The sequence below is a fragment of the Falco rusticolus genome, chromosome 7, assembly GCF_015220075.1.
Source record: "Falco rusticolus isolate bFalRus1 chromosome 7, bFalRus1.pri, whole genome shotgun sequence".
Taxonomy (NCBI): Eukaryota; Metazoa; Chordata; class Aves; order Falconiformes; family Falconidae; genus Falco; species Falco rusticolus.
The window spans coordinates 66,510,429-66,534,540 of record NC_051193.1 but is presented as its reverse complement, the minus strand read 5'-3'; the positions used below and the strand labels follow the sequence as shown (position 1 = coordinate 66,534,540).

Below are 24,112 nucleotides of genomic sequence, written 5' to 3'. Positions count from 1 at the left end.
GAAAAGGACAAAATTTATGCCTTCAATGATATAATATGTGAATATGCAGAAGTGTGATTGTGAGTGTAATAAACTGAAGTTATAGAAAGCATTTTTGCAAAAGACTCAGTGTACTACAAGCAATGAATTAATAAATCTGTGCCATTTTGGCAGAGTTTTTAAGGACTGGATCAGTCATGGTACTCTTCAATAAACTAAACCAAATAAACATGGTTACCCTACTACTGTCCGTGATGCTCACATTATTTGGCTAAACATGTAAGATCAGTACCCAAAGTGTAGTGCTTTTCACCAGCATTCAATTCATTAACAATTAAATAGAAGGTCATACAAAAATCTCTCTTTAATATTATATCTACCTGTTTAGAAAAGAAAATGATAATTCCTGTGGAATAATTTCCTAAGTTCAGCTGTCAATGAAAAGGCTTTGCATTACCAATGAAGTGCACAAATTAAAGGGAGAAAGAGGGAGATAGAAAGAAAGTGTAAAAGAAAAAGAGTGTGACTGATAGCAACACGATTTGTTAGCTTCAAAGGTCAAGGCAGCCAGCGTTTTTATCGGATCTGATTACCTAGGGGCATGTGCAGTGCCTTGACCTGAAACAAACAAGTCGCTGGCAGTGCTTCCATATATTTATATCATTCCTAGGCTAATGTGATCATCTCTTCCAGTCCTAGCGCAGCACAGCTAGCTCTGTGCAGTCATTACCCATCGGCTGAAAATGCCAGGAAAGAGACAGTGGCCCAGCACCATCACATACATTTCTCCAACCTCCACTTCAGTGCTGCTGGATCATCTTTGCCCTTAGGTTGCTCTGGTGGCAAACATCCTTCAGAGGCAGGAGATGGCAGCAAGGGGTTGTGCAGAGCCACTTCACCATGGAACTCGCCTATTCATGCAGAAGTGGTCTCTTTAGAGCCACTCCATTCCCAGGGGACTTCAGGTGGGCTCTGGGATATACACAACAGCAACAGTATTAAAAAAAAGATACAAACATAAACCCACCTGGATAGCCAGCAGTTTCCCAGATGATCTACTTTCAGCTGCACTTACACTTGAATTTCCAGGCTTGTGATTCTTCTTGAAAAGAATGACTGACTCATCTAGTTAATAAGGAAAGTTCAGAATGCTGGACTTTTCCAGTTCATTCCAGTAAGACTATAAAATCTCCTGTGGCAGTGGCTCAGATGTCTAGTGGAAGATGGCATCCTGGCCAATACAGCAGATGTTACGAAGGACCAATTTCTGTGTTCACCCCATTTTTTTATTGGCTGCGTAGCGATGTGAGCTACCTGAATTTTCTAGATTGAGAACAGAGCCCTCAAGTTCCTAGTAACTTTTGCTTAAACCTTGAGAGCGCTATGCAGGCTGCCAGCCAGCCTTTAGCCTCTGATGTTGGGTTCCTGCTTCTTCTCCTGAGGGAAGCGCTCAGTGAAGAAAACGATGGTGCCAGAGGATATGTCAAGTATTCTACTGTCCTGACTTCAGGGAGGTTTGCTACAGAAATGTTTACAAGTTCCGCATGGCAAAACGTGACTCTAAAATGGAGAGGTGAGCTCACCTCTCATGAGCTCATCTCACATGAGCTAAGGAAGGCAACGGCAGCTGTTATCAATACTCTTGTGCAGCTGAGGGGTACCACAGTGTCACATCTGACACACGAAAGATCAATTCTACCAAAGCTATAGATCAGTACTACTACTAGCTTCCACCAGATTGCTTCACTGCTGATTCACACCTGAGCCAGTGCTAGGTTTACTAAAGGCTTCAGCAGCTGAAGTGCACAGCCAAGTGCACTAAATCAGCTATAAATTATGGCATAATATAATACCTACCCATTCATTTCACATAAACCACAGAAATCTTACAAATGATATTGACTCTCAACCACTAGTGACTTACGCTGGATGTGTTCTGGAAATCTAGAGGTCGTAAATATGGTCTCTTATTCACACAACTTATCCACAGATGTCTTTCAAAAGCAGGTGAAGCCTTCAAGGGGTTAAGGAAACCTATATACTAGCAAAATGAATCATCTTTCATTTTTAAAATATTCCTTCCATCTCAGTGAGCACAGTATCACTGGTGCTTACACATGCCAGCGATGCAGAAGCTTGTCATCTAATAATAACCAAGGAAGCATTAGAAGTTGCTGTGAAGCTCAAAGTCTGAATCACCTTTAAGGTCCTTCCAGCTGGGGACAGTCTGTTTCTGAGACACGCATCTCGATACAGAGGGGAAAGACAACATTCCAGCCTCGGGGTTTCTTATATGTTCAGCAAAAATTAGGAAAGCAAGAGGTAAAACTGTCTTGAGAGCAGTGCTGTCAGGAGATGACAAAACTGGTTGTGAATTTTAGGTCTGCAATGTTAAAGGAGAATTTTCTTTCAGCTTCTAAATAAAATGAAGACTCCATAGAGGGAAGCTTTTACAGAAGCTAAGACACAAACAAATTATTCATGCATTGAAAAGTACCGCAAGAATTAATTTGAGAACAGCAATAATCCTCTTCCTGTGTGGTGCAGATACCAGACATAAGAACAGGCAGAGGCTGAGAAGAGGTAACTGAAACTCACTCTAAAGTGACAGAAAGTCATTGTCATACAGGAACAAAATGTTGAAATTAAGGAATGACATTGACTGAAAATTCTCCCCATTAAAAGTTTGAATGAAGTGTTTTAATCCAAACTGAAATTATTTAGCAATACACCTCACTTTTCAACATCCTCGCAAATACCAGCCCAACATTTACATCCAGTTTTGACAGTTCAAAGAGCTACTAACAGCATTTGGTAGCTGTTGGTAACCATCAGATGCTGGTATCGGCAATTATAGTTTTACATAGCTCAAAGAAATAACTTAATTGAACAAGTGTGTACTAGAAACAAAAGACCACAAAGGATCAGCTGGACAGAAGTTTACTGTACTACTACTGTTATAATTATGTGGTATGTTTGTCTGCAATAAAGCTCTTAGTAAATTCTTTTTAAAAAGAGTAAGTTCAGCAACATTGCCTGCCTGTGTGTAAAAACAGGCCAAAGGAGACATACCGCATTTTGACAGCCTAACTGCTCAGAATCTCTACTAATTGTTCTTGTCTCTGACCTAGAGCTCAGCCCACCCTTTCTCCTTTTTTAAACACTCCTTTTAATTAAACCAATTAAACAAGCCAAAGAAGCAAGTCACCCTTTTACCCTAATCTGGGACGCCGCAGGATAGAGGGACATAAAGGCTTTCGAGTGAGAACAAAGAGGCTCAAGCCTGGGGGAGGTCACAGGAATTTCCAGCCAATGCTCCTGCGATGACTCCCGCCATTGGGAAGAGCCATATGAGTTCCCTGCACCAGAATAATTGTGCCAAGCAATACTCCTTTGCTGGAGATGCACCCAGTTGCTCTCAAACACCTACGGCATCCCCCGCTCCCCTGTAGTCAGAAGCGGAGGCTTGGCCCAGAAACGCTAACGACTTTGAGCTGGCTTGCATAAAGCTCTGGGAGAACAGTGCTGGGCAGGACAAGAAGCCAGTAGTCGGAAAAGAAAATGGAAGTTATTTTTACACAGCTCAGAATAGCAACACGGCGCGGACAGCTCGTCGTCTGCTGTGGTTACCTTCAGCAGCAGCAGTGACAAGTGCTGAGCTGCACACACACTTTCATTTATCTCTGCAGCTCCAGGCTGAGGGCAGACAGAACCCATTTTGCCACATGACCACGCTTGTGAGCTAAGACAAGTGTACTTTCAATTTGCAAGGTAGCGAACTGAGTCATGTCAAGGGCAATATTAATTTCTACAGGGTCCCAAAAAGCAGCTCATTACTCCTGACTCTGCCTTCTGGGTTTCGGATGCATTAAATAAATAAAATCCATCCCAAAGAAGGGCATTTGTTGTTATTGCCAGTGTTCTGCGTTGTTCTCCGTGAGATGTGTCAGCTGAGAGGAGGTTTCTTTAGGCTCGGGCAAAAAGGATCCATCAGATACAGTGTGATAGTACTAATACAAACAATTAGTATTTTTCAGCCATACATCTGAAAACACTTAAAAAGGAAATACCAATCCCACATTACATAAGGAAAAAACTTAGCCACACAGAGGTTGAAGCACCTTGGGCAATAATATGCTGAAATGCCAGGCAAAGTCTGGGAACAAAATATTACTGAAGAGACCATAGAAAATGGTGTCTGTAATAGCTGAGGGACTTGACCCCGTGACTTATGTAAGTTTTTTTGTCAAGTCTTCCTACAGTGGACTTATAATCATACAGTTCAAGCCTAGAGAGTTGATTCTGCTGTCCTATCTACTGGCTATAACAGAGAGGGAGACTGCAGAAGTTTTTTATTTACTACTGAGAATGGACTCAGCACAGTACAAAACACAAGTTTCTTCAGTGAAGAACTGGCTCAGACAACTACGGAAAACACTATGTTTGGGACAAGGGAGGGGAGGAGACTGGTGACAACAAAAGGAAGTTTTAAGATTTCACAGCAATTTTAGCATGTCTTTGGGTCAGTTCAACTACACCTATCTTCCTGAAGAATCCCTGCCCCTACACAAGGCCATGAGAGTCCTTTCTAATTCCCTTCAACTGCCACCCACTGAGAGTGGTATTAACAGATACGGTTGAAAGGTCTGGGTTTCTACTAATGAGCTGGAGAGCAGAAACAATATTCTATTTAATGTGAGTTGTCTTTGCATGCATGACCATTGCAGGTATCATTGTTTTGAAGAACAAAAATGCTATGAGCAAACTCTTCAAAGACCTAAGCAACAGCACTTTTGCTGTTTAACTGTTTAACTTCAGTTTTTGAAACACCAACTCTCAAACAAGGCACTACAGCAAACATGTTTCTGCTTTGTTTATCAGTTGCTGTCAGAGTCTGTTCATAGCAGCTTTGGACTGTGAAGTTTTGATGGAGATCACATGTGGTACCCACTGTGAGTGAATCCTTAAGCTTCCCTCACTCAAGAAGACAAAACTAGTTATGAAGAGGCTGTGTAATCCAGCTAGTTTGAAAGGATGCTTTAGCATGAACAGTTAAACTTTTTTTTTTTTTTTAATTTCTACTACTAATACACTCCCACCATCCTAGTTCTTGCCAAAGAGGAAATAAGAAAATCAAAAGGTAAGGTAATACAAAGAAAAGGTAAAACCAAGAAGAAAATAGAAAATGTTTTTATTTATATAGACACAGGATCATAACACTGAAATGTACCCATCCAGACATCAGATGTCCACCCTTTGGTTAGTTTTCCAGGTTCCTTTTACAGTTATAGGGATCTCCAGGGGGAAGTTAACTCCTCCTAAGTCAGGCATCTATTTCAGGATGGGATAATCTCCCTCTGTAGACGTCTATCTCTTTCCATCAGCTGTAAAGAGGATTTTAAGTACAAGCCATGACTATCCAGTTAAGTTTTCTGTTGCTGAAGTTCAACATGATGACAGTCCCACTTTGCATGTCTGCAGACATCTGTCCATAATGCAAAGCCATGTCAGCAGTGACATACATGACAGCATGTTGCCCAAAGCTGACAAACAGCACTGGAAGGAATGAAAGAGGAAGCACTAAGCTCGGTGTACTTCTAGTCTTACATGTGACCTTGAGAAGAAACTCAAAGTGAAGTAAACCTGTGCACGGCTGAAGTACCTATCTTACAGAGAACACTTCTTATTATGAGTTACCAAAACCTCGCACAGCCTGGAAAACATTTTGTCTAGCTGGAAGGTGTGTGTCAAGTAAAGAATGCAGTAGGATTGTTATCCCAGAAAAGCTCCAAGGAAAGGGAAGGCCTGCAGCTTTGAATGGCAGCCCAAGTGCCTTGAAAATAAGGGCAGGCAGAAAACACATCCCAGCATTCATTAAAGACAAGCAAAATACTCAGAGAAAGGATGGCTGCAATGCTAGACAGCTTTGGGGGCAGATAGTTGCCAACTCCTCCACCCAGCTAAAATCATGAACAAGTTTAGAAATATCTGTATTCTTAAATACAAATCACAATTACATTTTACTGTTACACTTCTCTTTTTATGACTCCATTTCTAAGTTAATGTTAAGGAAGTTTAAACCTATGCCTTTGTTTTCTTTCTTACTTTTCAAGCAATTGCAAACAATTCTGGGGAGCAGAATACTGTTTTTGCTCTGGAAACAAACAATCCCAATAAAGCTGTTGCAAAAAAGCCCTCTGAGCATCAGCAATCCAGAACAAATCTGGGATTTTCCCAACCAAGCTGCAAGTGTCAGACCACTGCCTGCCTGCAGAAAGAGCCGCTTTCCCCAGCAGAAGTGATGCCCTCACTAGCAAGTGGCAGGTAGCCAAGGGACCAGTCACAACTGTCTTAATCCCAGGTTATCATAGAGAACCATTTCTGCAGCCATCAAATAATTTCCAATGGACTGACTTTCTTTCAAGGCTGAAATGAAATCCTGTTTTACTGATAGAAAAGAAACAGCCCTTGGGCTGCACTGGGTAGCCCACACAGTGTAATTCTTAGAGCATCATGAGGTAGCTGAGGATAGTTACAAACTGGATCTTGAGCTTGTGATTGCCCCTCAAAGGAGAAAGCATAAAAAGAAAAGAAAGAAGGCTAGCATTAATCCACAACTAGATTAGAAGCTTGTTTCTTCATTCATTCTCATTACTTCCCCTGTATGCAGTTATTTCTAATTCACATTAGTTTTGTTTAATTTGGGGTTCAAAGAACCCTAGAATCATTTAGGTTAGAAAAGGCCTTTAAGATCATGAAGTCCAATCGTTAAGCCAGTACTGCCAAGCCCATCACTCAACCATGTCCCTAAGCACCACATCTACGTGTTTTGTAAACACCTCCAGGGATGGTGATTCCACCACCTCCCTGGGCAGCCTGTCCCAATGTCCAGCCACCCTTTCCGTAAAGAAATTTTTCCTAATATCCAGTCTAAACCTCCCGTGGTGCAACCTGAGCCCATTTCCTCTTGTCTATCCAAGAAGAGAGTCAAGTTATTTTGATTTATAGCTAGCTTAAGTTTTCACCCCTCTATAGTCACTTGTGATTACAGCGAAGTTACATGTGACTCGGCTTTGAAGTTAGCTGTTACAGGTGCATGAGAACATTCTAGACAGAGACATGAAGTTTAATGCAGGCTGTCTTTAGCTGCTTCTTCAGTATACATGGAATTTTAGCTTGCCAGTTCTCCTGAATGAGGATGGATTAGTTCGGAAGAGAGAAACACCGGATTCCAGAAAACATCAAATAACAGGTACGGTTGACCAGAGGGTCCCATTTGTGTTGTTCTGTAACACAAAACTAAGGCTAGGCAAATAAAAAAGCAACTTATTTTAAACAAAGAAATGTTAATACTTTATATTTCATTAAATGTACTGTTGTATTCCCACAGCTAATTGAGTAATAAACATCCTGGGAGGATTAGGTGTTTTCATAAACAGTGCTTGCAGGAACCTTGGCCAGGATAATACTGTAAGGCAGTTAATCCTCACACTCTGGGAATCAACATCCAGGGGCAGAATCGAAGAGAAATATAGCACACACATGTAAAATCCATGACCAGATGCCCTGGGCAGGTAACAGTGTCCTCTGAAACCTCCTGCCCATTTCATGGCCTCAGCTCCTGTCGGTTAAGCCTGTCAATCAAGCAAACCTTGCAAGGCACGTGCCCCCCATTCTCCCAGGGGAGAGCTTCACCCTCTTTGCACGTTGAAAATCTTCTGGAAATGAGAAGGGCGCACCCTGTTCAAAGGGGCCAGGGATGTTACAGGGCCCCTAGCATTTGTGGGACTCAGAAAAGCGATTCCATTTGTGTGGGTTTGTATCACTGGATAAGGTTTGTATTCAGCTGTCGTTACAACAAATAGAAGGTGGAAGAACTGAAGCAGTAGTGGGGACTTGTGGAAAGTTAAGACACCTGCACAAGGAAGGAGAAAGACAGTGTAATGTGATCTAATGGCAAGAGAGGGGAGAAAAAAAAACAACAACCAAAAACAAAAGATGCAAGCCGAGACAGAAAAGGTTAAGTCAGAGCCCTGGCAGTCTAACAACATTACTGTGAATTCTTTGGGGGGAGACAGCTGCCACTGACAGCACATAAATGCTCCACAGTAGCGCAGCTTCAGAAAGCACAGCAGAGGTCATTCACAACTGCTCCACGTCTCAGAAAGCCTTTTTTAATTTAGAAGGAAAAAAATACAGAGTTTGACGTGAATGGCTTGGCTTTGATTTGTTTTCCAGGTCTGCAGATAAAGATGACACAGTAAAGCTGGAAATCACATGTGAGCTCATCTTTTTTTTACAGGTGCCTTGAACAGCACAGCAAGCATCACAGTCTTAGCGAGAGGACCATATAGGTGTGCCACTCAAGGTATATTTTAATAAGCTTTGCACTCCTGGGCAGGAAAATAATTAGGCTCACTTGGCTTTCCTTTTTTAAAGAGAAAGAAATTCCATATGATTTAGCAACCATGTGATTTTAGCCTGGTACAGAAGAAGCAATGAATAAACCCTTCTCATGGGATGCCAACACAGGGTGTGAGATCTCAGCATAAGTGGTCAAAGCCAAAGATCAGTTTAATGAACACCCTTGACAACTAATGAATATCTTTCACTCGTTCAAGAAGGACTTCAAAGTGGCAGCACTGTCACAGAAGGAACAGCAGTCTCAGAAATAAGTTGTTAATGAGTACACCTAGGGAAAAAGGATATTCTGCTGAAGCAAGTACCGCATCCCATTGAAAGCTTTGGATACATATCTCTGCTTGGCACTTCAGAATGCAATGCCATACGGATAAACGTCAATAAAGCACATTGCAAGGGCATTGAAAAGTCTTGCCATATTAAGAAATAGCATCATTTATAATAAAAAGCTCTGACTGACATAATTTTTTACTCCTGTGGCAGTGGTTGAAGATGCTAGCGTCCCCAGCTTTCCTCTTCCACCAGCTAGAGGTTATTGCCCCTACAGCAAGGGCAGCAAAGACGACTGTGTGTCCATTCCTCCCCAACTCCATCTGAGGAACCAGCACACAGTGTAACCTGCTCATCTTAAGGGGCTGGCACTGCAGCACAGGCTGTGACCCGAAGCAGCTCTGGCAGAAGTGGATGTCCTGATGAGCCTGCTCTGCCAGGAGGCAGCTTAAAGGGGTGATCAGACATGCGAATGATGACCTACTAAATGGCAAAATTCAGTAAGGAAAGTCTTTGAGTCCTGAACATTGAAGCTTTGCTGTCTCTTTGATTCTGCCACTGAAGTTGTCCACTTGTGTCATCTTTTGACTTTGCCAGTTTGAACCCCTGCTACCTCTGAAGACAGCTGCAGTATATCCTCATAACAACCATGTTAATATGGGGTCACGTGACCCAATTCGTCTGAGATAATATTCCCTGTTTCTCAATAAGTAATGTAACAAGTTAATACGAAGAACGTTTTCCACTGCTTAAACTGAGTTAATTTAGATCTAGTTTGGACACTGCTTCACTGTGTCCAGACCTACCTGTCTTTTCTTGACAGAAAAAAGTCCAAACCACCTACGGTCTCTGTGGATGAGAACAGCTTGTACATGTTAACAAGATATACAAAGCACAGCCACGGAATGCAGATGGGAAGGATTCTCTTTAATCAGTGCACACAGTTTTGCATATAAGAAGGGGCCATTGTTGAGGCAATAGTCTTACTGAGATCACTTGACTGTTCGACAGCCTTTTTTAAAATATCTGATTTAGGGGTGTCCTGATGCAATGACAACTTCATTAATGATACCCTGCTTCTGTGTGTGTTTTTTGCTTGCTTCATGGCCACGTTGAGAGTGTCTGTAGTTGCCATCCCAAACTACTGCTGGTTTAGCTATGCATTATTAAACAATAACTCAGTGCTAACCTGCAAGTAGCTGTGTACCTGTGATGGAAATAACAATCCTTAGGTGCAGTTTTTAAGGTGTTTCAGAAAAATGCATGCCTGTCCTTACTGTTGGCATGCATGCACAGTGCTCCAGCAGGTGCCGCAAGGTCTATCACAGACACTGAAGCCTTTGGTCAAGTGGATCTGAAACCCACCCATTTTTCTTGCTACAGAATGAAGAATCGCAGCTCTACCCAGTGAGGTTTGGCTGAAGGGATTGCTTTAGACAAGCCCCTCTACCTGGCACTGTGTCAAAGGCATCAACTGAAATACAAGTTTCCCCAAATTACACCCAAGTAGGAAAGGAAATTCTGTGTCTAAGAACCAGCAGTGGCTGAATTCCTGCATACAGCCTGATGCCAAAGAAGGTCAATCAAGTTCAAATTGGCTTCCTGACACTGCCATGTGGGTTACAGCCCAAACGCCACTGCTCTGTGCAAATGAAAATCATGCCAGATGCATTAAAATAGAGCAACAACGGCACCTGGAACAACATGATCCTTTTAAATGAACAGTCCCTGCAAGCAGTGATCAGAAAAAATACAGTCCCACTACAGACACCATACCAAAGTTATAGGACAGTCCACATTTAACCTCTCCATATGTACAATTTCCACTAACAAGCACTTATAAGCACACACTTCTTCAGTGATGTGAATTTTCTGTTATGGCACTGCTCGGCATTTTCAGGAGGAACAGCCATTTTCACCAACACCACCTCCTTTCTATTATTCTGTAGCTTTTAGAACTGGCCATCAGATTTTCCAACATGAAGGTTTTCAATAAAGCAAATTTGCTGCTAGGAACAGTGAGTATAACCATTCATGGTCACTGATGTCTGACAACTTTGAAGTAAAATTCATATTATGATTTTTACTATCATTTTTATACGTGCATCTCAAAAAAGTCAGAAAGTTCTATTTTCAAGACCCCACAATTTCATGCAAGTAAAATTGAAAAATTAATCTATGAATGATAAAAATAATTACACAATTTATTAATTCAGTATTACTTTTGCAAAATGAAAACCAGCCCTCCCCTTTTTCAGAAAGTACTATATTTTTTTTATTTTAAAAGGTCTTCCCAGACAGCAAAAAGGAGGAGCAATGACAAGGGTCTGGACTGATTTGTTTTTTTTTTTTTTTAAAAAAAAGTCTTTGCCTTCTATGAATGAATTTGCACAGGACTGCTGGATTGTTCCCTGACTTGCAACATGATGAAGTTATGATTCAGCACTAATCTAAACCTTTATATAGTTCTATAGTAACAGGTATCAGTCATATAAATAAACATACTGATAGAAAGAGAGGATTTCTGGCTCAGAGTGATGTAACTAACAAGTGGATTTCTGATTTCTAGGTAAAGTACATAGGTGTTTTGAGTTAATAATTCACTAATTCTCCCCCACATCCTTAGTCTGAATTTATAGACCATTGCAGGTGGGTGGGCTCCTGAGCTGAAGAGCTCTCAGATGCCAAGGCAATACATGTGACAGGTGCTGCAAATACAACTTATCAGATGGAGCTTATCTGTACCCATGGATAATAGTAGTCACTCCTCTTCTCCTAAATGTCCTATTGGAGGAAATGGGGTCTGACACCGCCTAACCACTGCCACCTTTCATTGCCACCACAGAAGCTGCCGCTCAGCTTCAGAAGGACAAAAAAAGCCAGGGAAGAACAGCTAACAGGAAAAAAAAAAGGTTAAAAAAAATAAAATCCCCAAATCCTCCCGACCTTCAGCTACTGCTGTCATTAAAAAAGGTTTGACTAGAGGAAAAACAGTCAGTAAATTCAGAGTGACCAAACCTGACAGAAGCAGAGGGACAGCCAGCCTTTGCCATTACCTCTCTCTGCCTCCAGAATGATCTTTCGTATTGTAAACTGTTATTTACATCCTCTGCCCTGTTCAATCTCCAGCTCTGTCAGGGAAGGTGATGACATTGCCCTCCTTTCAACTTATTTCTCCCCTCCCAGCAGAATCCCTGATGCCATTTAACTTTCTAACTCTTTGGCTGCCTTTGTTGCCTAGTATCCACTGCTTCAGTGGTACTCAGGAGAGCATAAATCCCTGCCAGGAATCGCAGCAGAAGAGCTTCCGACGTCCCACCAAAGTAAATCTGGCCTTGTGGAAGTGCGAGGGCAATTCGGGCTCAGAATGTGATCCAGGGACCTAGCTGGAACGGTACAACAAACCGCCATAAAAAGAGCAAGGCACAGACCGCAGGGCTGCAACTCCAGTTGCTATGGCATTTCCTGCAGCCAAAGCGAACATGGCAGATCCTGGTCCTCAACACTGCACAGCCAGGCTCTTGTCCTCCTCTCCAGTTCTTGCCAGCTTCCTCCCTCCCCTCCCTCCAGGAATCACATGGAGCAGAAGCTAGTACCATTCCCATGGCTTCAGTTAAGAAAGGGCAAAATGACTTGCAAGCATCAGATATTAGCTGAGAGGCAGCCAGAGAGACACCAAGGCTTTTCACAGCAGATTGTAAGTGGTTCTTACTTCTTGCCAGGGCAACAAATGTTATAGCCAAGCAAGCAGAAATTTCTCTGCTGTGCTTGAGCCCATAAACAGAAGGACAACATGTAATGAGCCATCTGAGCACCAAAAAAATTATTTATCTTCAGGCAACCAGCAATACCTCACAATTAGTCAGATGTGGGGGTGTGGAAGAAGTCCTCTACAGGAGAGGCTCTCACTGCAGTAGCTCTTTCTGAGGCATATACGGACACACAACCCTCCTTCTTCCTCCCATCTCCCTATCCTTTCCACCCTGGCACTCTTCTTTATGTCTAGCACCTGGAAATCCTGCCCGAGGTCTGATCCCCAGCACCTGCACAGGGCTCCATCAACGAGCCGGGCCAGCTGCCCTTCTAGCTCTGGAGGAAACCTGTAAGCCCTGCTGCACAGATCCTCCTCCAGCACTGTTACAGCTGGGGGCTTGCAGGGACTCCAGAGGAGCAGGCTGTATATTCTGACCGGCCTAGCATATCTACATTTCTAAATTTCATTCTCTCAGATTGCTCGGTCTCAAGATGAGACAAGCGGGTGACAGCAGCCGTCACCTGAACAACCATTGCTTGCAAGCTGAAGAGCCGCTTCAGTTCATTACACAAGTCTAAAGCGTGACAGAGTGGATGGCAATGCATTAGGCAGGAGAAGACAACTGAAGCAGTATATGTAAACTGGGAGACATACACGGGACTAACACAAGTGGAGGAGTTGCATGTATCAGGTATATGGAATCAGACTTGGCTTGCTTTTCTATGTATACCTCTAATGAGGTTACATCTATAACGAAGAAACAAACCTGGGCACTAGAGACCCACATGCCATAAGTGTTAATACACACAGCACTGCTCCAGCAGAGAACAACAGGATTAACTGCTGCCTAAATGTAATCAATTGGGAGCTAAGATAATTATGCTGAAGATTTGGACCCTAAACATATTTGCAAGTCTTGAGCCTGCTCTGTGGAGGAAGAGGAGATTATGTCAATATACCCACAGCAAAGAGTAATAAAAAAAACCAGAGCCAAGGGAATATTGACCCTACCAAAAAATGCTTCTATAGCACAGGTATCATCACTTCTTTTTCTATTTCTATCTCATTTCTTTTTTGACGTCCATCACCATCTCACCACAACAAGCATATATTTAGGAAAATGAATAGTCACACTTGTTAAAACAGCCAGAATGCTGAAATAAGGAGAGAAGCGACATGACCCTCAGTCCCAAACAATATTCCTTTATTACAGGTATTCCTTTCTGTATTCTTCTCAAAGAGAAAACAAAATAAGGTGTGACCTCTTGATTACCAATTTTTAAGTCTTTTTTCTTATGATCCTGAGGAAACAAAACAATTGGAATCCATTCCTATTCACTCATAAGACAGGCCTCCTACTTAGATTTAAGTCATAGCCATTCAAAGCATCCGCTTCTGGTTTTACCATGGCACAGAGTGAATTTTCTGCTCTATGCTATACACACCTGTGGGATCAAAGTGGAACTACAGGGTCATAGTCCCACTAGGAAAGAACAAGGCCAAAGACCAGGCAGGAGGGAAATGGAATAAAACACCCGAGGGAATTTACCAGCATTGCCCATACTGCCAGAACAGTGCCTGTAATTTTGGCTGGGACACAGACCAAGGAGCAGCGTATCCTTATTTTACTACACCAGGAAAGTCAAGAACCATTTAGCGAGGACGTTTGTGACAGCTGCTGAGTGAATCGAGTAGGGCTTAGAAAACAGTAGCTCCTGGTTCAGGACCTGTATTCAGCCTGCTACAGCCTCCTGGTTTTCTAGCTAAAATGCTGCAACCCCCAAGCAGCTCAGCAGCTCCCCTCCTCGTGCAAAGTGCCTGTGTTCACTTGCTGTGGCCTGCCCCATTCATCTTCTTGCCATCAAACCTGCTCTCACCTCTCGCTTCCTGCTGTGTCAGTACATTAAGTTCTTCTAACAGGAGAAAAATATATTAAAGGAATAATAATACACTGATAACAATAGTCTAAGAAATACATATTTCTTCCTCCGTATTTCCCCTCATTCGATTAGTCTCCCAGCAAGAGCAGCATTAATCACTGGGGCAACAGATAAAAGATAAAGACCAATTTGAATTTTGCTGTGTGCTGCTGAGTGTGTATGTGTGTGCTCAGGCAGCAGGGAGGGAGGCAGCAGGACAATCTGTCATTTGGTATATTTATGCTGCTGGAGTCAGTCAAGACTGGTTCTCCATTATTACCACAGATTAAAATCATTCATGTCCTTATACTTTCATTGGAGGTCATCTTTCAGGAAAGAAAGGAGGAAAAAAAAAAAAAGGACATTATGACCAAGTTAGATCCAAGCTATTTGTGCAAATCTCTGTGTATGGCTTGGGCACTGAGGCTATTACTTAGATGTTAGAAGAGCACAACATATAGTAGTTTTTTCTCCCTACCTGACCTGACTCTTTTTACACTAAGAATGAGTTTTCCTGCTTTGAAACAGTCACTGGAAAAGAGCTGTCGCAAGTGAGAGGAAGAGGTGATTTTTAGATGATAGTACAAGTGTGTGACAGTCCAGCCCCGCCTGGCTTTGAACTGCTGTGGAAGAAGCCATGGGTCCTCAGATCTCAGTATCAGCAGGTACACTGAACCAAGTCCCTGCCAGCTTGAAAAAAAAAAAAAAAAAAAAAATTCCTTTTATCCCTGGGAAGATAGACTATAGAACAAAGCAGAGATTAAAAAGTAGAAGAGTGGTTACTAAGCCATATGGGTACGAGTCTCTTGCTTTTCTCTCCTTTGCCTCTCCAAAAGAGAGTTGCTAGAACCACCAGCCCACCACCTCTAGCCATGTCACTCTCCATATTTCAATCTTGCTGTTTCCTTCCCGTATCTCTATAAGATAGATGTATCTCATCCTCTGGATCTTGGTTCCTTGTCAGTAGTCATCCCTTCTCTACCCGTGTTCGTAGATTTAGCCATCAGAGCATTCCCAACGCTTCTACTCTCTGGTTGATGACTCCTAATAAACTACTGGTATTCTCTGGAAGTGTCCTTACCCATAAATCGATTTCCTTAGCACACCCAATCTGAGACACAGCAAAATGGGCAACACAGCACCAGCGGAAAACTTTCAAAGCAGTTACTAGGGAAGACAGTCCATTCACGAGTCATTTTAACTGTGAAAAGCCAACAGGACCAAATTTCCCCCAGATATGTAATATAAGAAAGAAGGGGATCATTTGCATGCCATGCAATACCAAGAGAACTGAAATCCAATTCCTCGCCCCTTTGGCTTTATTTTTGTATTGAAAATTTGTGGAAACAAATTCTTGTCTTTCAGAATACAATAGAACAGAATTTTGCAATCAAAATTAACAACATCCCGCCTACTCATATGCCTTCTCAGGGAGGAGAGAAAGGATTGGCGGTTGCATAGCCTGTCTTGCTAATCGCTACTTTTAAGAGGTGTACTGTGACAGACATATCTTGCAAATCAGTGACGACTCATCCCACAGACGAAAAAGAAACTAGCAGAAATCCTTCTGTTTCTGCTAGTTAACACCACCATCATTCTACAGAAAACCCAAGGCATTAATTAGATGGTTTCAGAAAGCGGGTCTGTCACAACAGCATGGATGTGTTTCTAATTTCTGCACATTCATTCAGATATGAGCTAGGAAAGATAAGACGTACATTCCAAACTCTCAGCCAGCCTTGTAAAAAAAAATCTCAAATAAATAATATGCAACTATATGCTCTGAAATTATTTTGGCAATTACTGCAGCTTCTAGGCATTTCCCTGAAGTATATAAATAGCCAGCAGAGCAGATATGCTATAACAAAACGTGAGCTAATCCTCCAACTATATTTGAGCTATAACCATTGATTCTACTCCATTTATTTCTAAGCAGTTGCTTTTGCAGTATTGGAAATCTTCATCATATATTGTTGCAGCAAAACTGCCCTAGAACACACTCGTCCTATTCTTTCATTTGGCTTGTGATCAAATGTATGGTCAACTATGGTAGCTTCAGTTCCTGAGTACTCCATTAATCAGATTTTGAAAATAATCTTCCACGTGACTTTCAAGAATCCTTTTTGGCAGGGCAAATGACATGTTTTAATACACAAAGGGATATTGTGCCCTGAAGAAAAAAAAAAAGTACATACTGATGTTATTAAGGGCACTTTCCAAGAAATGTATGCCTCCTTGCCTGCAGAAGGTAGGTATCAGTTTACTACAGTTGTTATTACATGTCATGGTTTAACCCCAGCCAGCAACCAAGTGCCACGCAGACGCTCGCTCACTCCGCACACCCACCCCAGCGGGATGGGGAGGGGAACTGGGAAAAAGGTAAAACTTGTGGGTTAAGATAAGAATAATTTAATAATTGAAATAAAATAAAAATACATAATAATAACAACAAAAATTGCAATGAAAAGGGGGGAGAGAGAGAGAGAAAGGAATAAAAGCCAAAAGAATAAAAAAACAAGTGATGCCCAAGGCAGCTGCTCACCCCCTGCTGACCGATGCCCAGCCAGTCCCTGAGCAGCGACCAGCAGCTCCCAGCCAACTCCCCCCAGTTTCTATACTGGGCACGATGCTCTGTGGTATGGGATATCACTTTGGCCAGTTCAGGTCAGCTGTCCTGGCTCTGTCTCATCCCAATTTCTTGTGCACTTGCCCACGGGCCGAGCATGGGGAACTGGGAAGTCCTTGACTCTAGGGTAAGCACTACTTCCCAATAACAAAACCATCAATGTGTTATTATTCTCTTACTAAATCCAAAATACAGCACTTTACCAGCTACTAGGAAGAAAATTAACTCTATCCCAGCCGAAATCAGGATGTTACAGCTTCTTATCCTTTTGTTACACAAAAGGGTTTGCTTTAAGGACACCTCAAATCAAGCAAATATTTCAGTAATTTCTTGATCAAGATAAAAAAAATCATAAACATGCGCTGAATTTCTAGAAAAGTGCTAAACCCCCCCCACCCCCCACCCCCCCCACTTCATATGCTGGGCCAAATCTTCACTTCCAAAATTCACAGTAGAACAGAACTGGGTACGTGTTTCAAAAACATCAGCTGAGATTTTGCTGCAAATCCTGAATGACTGTTCTGATTAAAGGCAATGTAAACTCAACCCTTATAGAAATGGATCTGCTAACTCGAGCCTTCTGTAAACTGTTAGATGGAAGAAATAAAAAGATGATGTGTGTCCCAGCAGAACACACAGAGGAGTGGCTGAAGTGACTACTTGACAATGCTATTATTTAAAAACAGGTTATGCAAAGAATGAGAGTGTAAGCTATATTTTGAGAAATCATACTATGCATCAACTTGAGGCAAACTTGTGTTTGCCACACACATTCAGTCAAATCCCTCCCCTGGAGTCACAAAAGAGTAGTCTCCATTTGGAGCTGACAATGGTTACTAAGTTAAATGTTCAAATATCGCTGGTGATAATGTCAACAAATGACAGCATACACCAGCATATGCATGAGCTGTTTTACAAATACAATGTTCTTTATTACTGTAATTGTGCTTAGCAGAAATACAAGGCTGAGCTTATTTCCATCATCAGTATTTGTCAGCACTTGGGAGCGTAGGCTGGAAAAATAATACTACAGTAAAATCACATTCTCTTTTAGGATGGCTACTGAGCTTCTGGTTCACTGCGGCACTTCCAGAAGAGCAGCACACCTGTCTTCTGCAGATAGCGAATGAAATAATGAAAATATAGCATTATACTTTAGATTACATGAGCTTCATAGGTCATTTGAGTATCCTGAACACTACATCAATAAATATTATTCAAACACACCACCCCACTCTCTCATTTAATAAGAAGTTAAAACTTGGAGAACGTTTTGATCTCTTTCCCATACAGAACATTATCCCATCACATACACATTTCTGGCTACGTAGCTACTACATTACACACACAAGATTCTGTATTTTAATGTTCACTACACCTATTTCTGTACTACACACTCGTGAAGTATTTAGGGGTCATTTGGTATTATTGAATTAATCACTCTGTAACCTACATGAACAATAGTTTGCATAAAAATTTTCTATCCCACATTCAGATTCCTGCTTCCAAACTCTGCTTTCTTTCTCTGCCCAAGCCCCATTACTGTATAATCATCACAGAAGAAATGTGACTTTGAATAAGTAAATGCCATTTTATGATTCCACTGCAGCAATGCAACTTTACCATCTCACTCAACAGGACTGTAGTGCAGTAGAAAGGGTCCCACTCTGAAAGATGGTACAGGTTGGGGGCTTTAGTCTCTTTAAGAAAAAATAGTTAAGGAAGAAGCAGAAAAAGAGAGATGAGAGCGAGACTGCGTTATTTGCAGCGGTACCAATGGGCCAATGAAGTCAGTCTTTAAAGGAGAGACTCATCAAAAGCTCTTTTTTCATTAGAGCTTTGCAGTCTTGGGATGAAATTGTCACTAGTGACTTATAAGAAGCAAAAACTAAATTAAAGGCCAATTTCTTTCCCCCCCAAATTATTATCTATGACTCTAAAAGAAAGTACCTAGGCAAGACCATGGGTGAGCCAATTTTATTTGTCTTAGCTGACAGTGAAAGTCTAATTAGACTGACAAATCTTCTGTGTTATTTTCTTTTGTGATATACACTGTAAGAAAGGATTTAGCCTGGAGCTGCACGTTATGGAAAGACATTAATCAAGATTATTGGACCCTCAATAGAAAACACAGTTAGAAGGCTGGAAAGCCTAATGGTTAAAATAAAAGGTTGAGAACTTTATTCTGAGCCACACCAGTGGGTAGACTCTCTATACAGATAACAGGCAGATGCCCTTTTCTATTCTTTAGAGAGAACATTCTGCATATTGTATTTTAAACATTGTCATTCTATGGCTCTGAGATCATAGCTGAAAACTTCCACAAGGAATTTATTCTCATCACCTCCAAGCTACAGCTTGAACAGTTTGGCAAGTGCCATTATTGTCATCTCAAGAAGCTGAGGCATGCACTGGATATGTAACAGGGCACACAGTTTCTGGTTCCTCATGCAGAGCATAACCAGAAGTCCATCTGTCCTCCCAGAATGGTTTGATCTCTTTTTCACAGCAAAATGTCTATGATAGTGGTGTTGGGATGCCAGCCACCCACGCCATAGGACAGACATACCAGGGGCCTGTCCTCGGGCCCCCAGAAGCTTATCTGGAGCAGTTCTCCTTAAGGACCCACCAACAGCTAGAATCATATCTTGGATTTGCTGAACTCAACGTGTTTTGAATGGAAGACTCTTGTAACACCATGCATGCTCTTCTAAGCTAGCTTTACTTAGTAATGAACTTAAAAGATATCTTTACACAAATCATTTGGAAACTGAATGACCTAGCTGTGAACTGGACAGAATGCACTACACGAGAGCATATGGAGAGTCTCCCAAAAAGCTTTGAGCAGTGACTCACTAAATTTTGAGCACATAAGCAGCTGACAAGGAAGCAGAAGCCAAGAGAATGAGTGTCATGTTAACTTGTTTTCACAGAAGTCTCCCAAACCCAGGAAACCCCTGAACTACTTCACTAATAATTGAAGCTGTTCTTTAAATCAGGAAATAGGGGCACGTGGGATTGCAGGACTTTAACGATTACTAACAAAGTAACCCTGCAAGAAATGTGGAAGCCTTGCAAGAATAAGACATGGCAGAGTACGGTGACCCTCCTCTAACAGCAGCCTATACAACATGGTTTCTGGTGTCCCACACCAGAAAGCTAGCGGCTTGTCTTCGAGGCCTTTGTAGGGCAGCATGGCAAAGCAGAAGTCCCAGAGAGGATGCTGTTATCACAGAAGAGTCTGGTCTGTCAGGTCCCTGAGACCGGGAGCAGGAATTTAGTACAACACATGTCCCTTCTGAACAGACCGTACTTAAATCCAGAACAAAACCATGCATGAGGAAGACACGTGAGTGGTTCTACTCAGGGGCAGCAGAGCACAAGCCCCGTTTGCGACTCACTGAAACAAACATGATGTGAAACTCCTTTTTCTCCCTTATTTTCAGTTAACAGAAGAAGGTCAGCTCTTGTTCTTCCTTCAAGGCCTCTCTGAAGGCTATCTGAACCACAGAAACCTTCCTACCAGTACAGCATACAGTGGCACATCTCCACTGTTTCTCACTCCAGTCCTGCCTATCCTTCACTGATCTGACTTTCACTGCCTTGCAGAAACGCTATTATAAATTTTAAAACAAAATGAAGTTACAGACATTTTAAATGCTAATATCATTGCCACCGGCTATTTCCAGTAATATTTTTCTCTCAATTCCCTTTGTCTTGGTCATTTGTACAAGACTATATCTCATGTTTGGGATCTTCACAGACTGAAAAGCATGTCATTGGTCTGTGCATATACTGTGTATTTTTTAAAGCACTTCATTTTACCAGCTATTTTAATCTAACTGTGCTCTAAAATACTTCTGGCAGTACTCAGACTATCTAACTGCAGGAGGTATCATGGTGTATGTTACAAATAATTGAACTCTTTGAAGTTATCATGATCTTCTGTACTTCCTTAACAAGTGATGTGTAAATCTAAATCCTAGTGAGATTCCCCTGGATTTTGTATCACTTTGGGATTACGGACTTGATATTCTGCACAAGCTTTATATGCATTTCAAAAAGGAGAAGTTTTAGTTACTTACATATGAAAATGAGTAATAAAAATACCACAGATACTTCTAATACAGTAGTAATAATAATTCTTTATTCCAATACTTGCTATTTTGCATTAGATGCTTTGCTTTTACTTGTATCATGCCTGGTATTACTACAGTGGGCCAAAACCCTTCTGTGCGAAACAGTACATGCATGCAGACTGAACAGCGCATTTTGAACCCAAGGACTACACAGTCTAAGCATAAAACAAGGTATCACACATGGATCCAAAAAAATGGACAATAAAACAAAAAAATGTGACAACATTGATCAGCTTGATAAACAGCTGCCTTAGACCATCGCCAGCCTCACCTCTGACAACTTTTTGGCATGCATCATGACGAACAGAGACTTTAAATGGGATCGGAAAAATAACCTGCTGTTGCTTGGTGGATGGTACCAGGAAGCAGACGGATTGTTGTGATCAAACTAAGTGAGCGAAAAAATGCTTGGATTGTGCTGTTCAGAATGAGGAGAGAAGAGACTAAACCATGAACTGCCTTGAAAGGGAAGAAAAATTGTTTATTTCTGAGCAGAAAAGAGAAGAGGAAGCTGGAGCAAGGTAATAACTAACTGTATTTGTACCGCTCATAGCCTCAGGTAGCTATATTTTACGTTCCCCAAAGAACAAACTTGTTCTATTAGATTTTTCCACCACTTAGATCTAAAATTGTAAGCAGGCTTGACAATGGTGATGTTGAACACAAGCAAGATAAAATAACCATTAGGCATCTGAAAACCACAGCTGGAGATACTGCCCAAACAGAAAAAGACAATTTCTTCTCACTTTCATCGCACAAATAACGCAACTTAAGCTGACAGAATCAAATTCTATCAAGAGTAAGGAAGAAAGGCAAGCCATCTGTGCTGCGACAGCAATAAAATGGCCTGATATTGAAATGCAGAAAGTTGTAATGGAGGTACATATTGACCTTTATCTTTCCTTCAGTGGGTAGCATGAAGTGTCAAAGAGTTATTGCTTTAATATCAGCTAAGATGAGGCCATTTGTTGTGGTGCATGTGTATCCAGGAAATCTCTGCTCTAACTATGTTTTTAGAAGCACTTTGACATTTTATTAAACCTTCTTGATGCTCTTTCAGCACACAGTGGTCTCTAAAGGCTGGCTGAACTGCCATGTAGGCTAGGCAGAAAGCTTTCTGGACGAGTTCCTCTTCAAGTAAGCCAGGGTCATTTCCAGCTTGATCCAGCCCACAAAGGTCCACTGCTACACTCCATTACACTGTTATAGCTAAACGCAGTTCTGCTGCCTTTATAAAGTATAGAAAATCTCCAATAAACTAACAAAAGCAGGATCAGAGCCACAGATTTTATCCTTCTGGAGATGAAATCATACAGATTTCCTCTAAAATTACAGCTAGCTGGGGAGAAGGAACTGTAAGACTTTCAAAGTTTATTACAAACAATGACCAAACCTGGGTTAATTTCCCCTCATTTAGCTGAGGCTTTATAAATCACCTCTTGGGTGTTTGTAGCTAATAACTCAGTTAATCCCAGTCCTGCTGCCAACTGGATTTACAGAGTATCAAAGGGACCAATGTTAAACTTTAGCTTGGAATTAATTACTCTAATAGCTGTCAATTCGGCTGCAGCCAGAGGTACCTCACAGAATCACAGAATGGCTGTGGTTGGGAGGGACCTCTGGAGGTCACCTGGTCCAAACCCCCCCCCGTCTCTGGTCCTGTCACTGGGCACCACTGTCATCTTTACACCCTCTCTTCAGGTATTTGTATGCATCAATAAGATTCCCGCTGAGCCTTCTCTTCTCCAGGCTGAAGAGGCCCAGCTCTTTCAGCTTTTTCTCATGGGAGAGATGCTCCAGTTCCTTAACAATCTTAGAGGTGTCTTGCTGGACTCTCTCCATCTCTCCTTTGTACTGAGGAGCCCAGAACTGGACACAATACTCCAGGTGTGGCCTGACCTCCTACATAAGTAAGAGGGTGGTTTTTGTGTTTTCTCATCCTAAGTGACCAGGACTAGATAAAAAATAAAAGAGTATGGACACACATATATACACAAAACCAATCAATAACTGATTAAACCTTCTGAAGCAGTCAGAAAGCAGGCACGCAACTTGCATCATTAGAGATTTCAAAGTCCTTGATTTCATGAAGGTCTTCTGTCCCAAGCACCAGAATTTGTTTCAGAGAAGGAGATGAAATATTTTTTTTTCTCCAACTACACAATAATATACCTTTCTCTGGAGTTTTAATAAAGGGACATTCTGATCAATAAGCACTCGCCAGTGTCTCAGCCAATGTATGCTGCTGTCAATTTATATAGAATGAGATTCTGACGTAAAGATTTTAAAACAACTGTTTCATCCCAGTTGATAACTTGATAGTATGCCACTGAAATAAATAGTTTTCAAAATCTGATCCACTGCTCAGATTGCACAGACAAGAAGAGGCAATTTAAGGTGTTTATTTCTAATCAGTACCATATTCTGGCTGTCACATGAGTAGTTCCAAACCCACTGCATTTTTAGGACTCAAAACACTACATTGGCACAATTAAGCCAGAACATCTGAAATGCATTTATTTTGTAGGAATGATTTTTACCAAAGATATTGGAATGGCTCTATGTTGGGATACCTACATTTTGCAAGAAACTGATCTTGATAGCGTTCCTTTAAAATTTCCTACAGGAAGGCTACAAAAGGAAAATGAAAAATGGCTCTACCTTGAAGTAATGCTCCATTGCTTTTCTCCCCATTATGAACTTCACCATTGCTGCAGTATATACTGTCATAAATAACCATACACCCATCCCCCATTAAGCTTTCTAACTCTCTTAGGAATATGTTTCCCCACATATGAAACTGTGGAAACAAAGTTAAAATCATGTTTGTGTTCACAGTGGGGCAATCCTCCTTATATAAATGGGTTTGCACTAGAACTGAAGCAAAATCTGTCCCCGTTATCACACGCGTGTGCCATAATAATTCATCCAGCTGTTTGTTCACCAACACAGGAGGACAACATTTTGTGGTGGTTTACCCTGTACAACATCATTAAAAAAAAGT

At 41.5% G+C, this 24,112-nt stretch overlaps 1 protein-coding gene across 40 annotated transcripts in view; it reads right to left on the bottom strand.

Annotated features, from left to right (window-relative positions):
• The window catches only part of NRXN3 (neurexin 3), a 1,022,019-nt gene that overhangs the window by 86,263 nt on the left and 911,644 nt on the right, over window positions 1-24,112 (bottom strand). The gene's annotated exons all lie outside the window — the stretch shown is intronic.